Source organism: Trachymyrmex cornetzi, unplaced genomic scaffold (genome assembly GCF_001594075.2).
Source record: "Trachymyrmex cornetzi isolate Tcor2-1 unplaced genomic scaffold, Tcor1.1 scaffold59, whole genome shotgun sequence".
Taxonomy (NCBI): Eukaryota; Metazoa; Arthropoda; class Insecta; order Hymenoptera; family Formicidae; genus Trachymyrmex; species Trachymyrmex cornetzi.
The window spans coordinates 821,690-823,464 of NW_017299903.1; the positions used below are offsets into that span (position 1 = coordinate 821,690).

At 29.9% G+C, this 1,775-nt stretch overlaps 1 protein-coding gene and 1 long non-coding RNA gene across 13 annotated transcripts in view; one reads left to right on the forward strand and one right to left on the reverse strand.

The window, feature by feature from the left end:
• The window catches only part of shi (dynamin-1 shibire), a 100,730-nt gene that overhangs the window by 39,064 nt on the left and 59,891 nt on the right, over positions 1-1,775 (reverse strand). The gene's annotated exons all lie outside the window — the stretch shown is intronic.
• The window catches only part of LOC108766431 (uncharacterized), a 12,293-nt gene that overhangs the window by 7,557 nt on the left and 2,961 nt on the right, over positions 1-1,775 (forward strand). The window lies entirely within an intron of this gene.

Below are 1,775 nucleotides of genomic sequence, written 5' to 3' on the forward strand. Positions count from 1 at the left end.
GCCTTAAGACGCTAATGCAGCCCTCTGATTGGTTCATGACTTCTTAAGACCGTACTTAAGACGGTCTTGAATATAAGATCTGACTATGAATACCGGTCTTTGATTGGTTCGTGACTTCTTAAGACCGTACTTAAGACAGTCTTGAATATAAGATGAAATCTACCGGAAAAGACATTAAAAATGTAAAAAAAGGCGTCAAGTATATTTTGCAGAAAAAAGATACCAAAGATAATGCTATAAAAAAAGAGTGAAATCAAAATATTTCAAATATCTCTATTTAAAAATAGAACACAGTTCTCCGAGCAATATCTTGAAGGCATCCTTACGATGTAGGTATCCTTTGGACATCTTTAAGAGAGTGTTATGCTGCTGGAGATTTTGCTCATTTTCGATTTTTTATCTCTACAATTTTCTACTTGTTATCGATATAAAAATCCCTTTTCAGTTTCTACTCCTCTTACTACGCTGTCTATTGCATTTCATTCTCTTGTTTTAATGTGTTGTTATACTTAATACACTTCAAATGTCATCCGTGTAGTATTATATTATAATTATGAGAAAAAAATTATTCCACACAACATTGTCTTGAAGGTACCCAAAGGACGCCTACATCGTAAGGATGTTTTCAAGATGCTACTCGGAGAAATGTGTTCTATAGGACTTTTTAAATAGAGATACTTGAAATATATTATTTTGATTTCACTTCTTTTTTTATGGCATTATCTTTGATATCTTTTTTCTGCAAAATATACTTGACGCCTTTTTTTTATATTTTTAATGTCTTCCGGTAGATTTTACGAATTTTTGTTAAGTATTATTTTCATTATCATTTTCATATATTTACAAAATGATTTGATGTAAAGATATTGCAAAATATATTTGACATTTTTTTTTACATTTTTAATGTCTTTTCCGGTTGATTTCACGAATTTTTGTTAAGTTCTTGTTATTAGTAATAACATTTTAAACTTTATATTCATATTTAAATGATAATATTATAATAATAACAATGATAAAGGTTATAATAAAAATAATATTTGAAAATAATTATTAGGTGTACAACTTTGCTTCCGCCGTTTTCCTATAAATGGCTTTAGCGGTAAGTGGTGGTCGAAATAAATAGACGTTATACAATAAACTTGGGCATCTGTCAACATAACCCCATAGAAACATTAGTCGATTTGTGTCTGCATCATAAAGTTATCTCGATTGAAAATGTCAGTTTACGAGCCAAATTCTCATCATTTGCGGAAGGTTTTAATTTTCTGCTTCAATATGGAGAAATATGCGGGTATGTGAAGTTAGCACCCCAACTATGGTACTCAGGAGTTCTGATTAGAGTTCCCGTTTCTTTTTGACGAGACAAAGAGTTCTATATAATTTATAACAAGAGTTCCGTTTAATAAGTATTTTTAAACAATTTTTAAAAAATGGGGTGTTAACTTCTCATCGAAAATCGAGATCCAATAATTCTGAGCGGCCCAATAGCTTCATATCATGAATACCTAGAGTTCCTGATACATAAAAAAAATTTTTGAAAAATCCCAAAAAAATATAAAATTTTTGAAAAATCAATTTTTAGATACAATAGTTTTGAATAGAGTTCCTGCTTCCTTTCAACGATACGAAGAGTTCTCTGTACTTTTTAACTCGAGATTCCCTTAATAACAATTTTTAAATAATTTTAAAAAAATGGGGTGCTAACTTTTTATCGAAATTCGAGCTCGAATAGTTCTGAGCAGCTTAATAGCTTTATTTTGTGAATACCTAGAGTT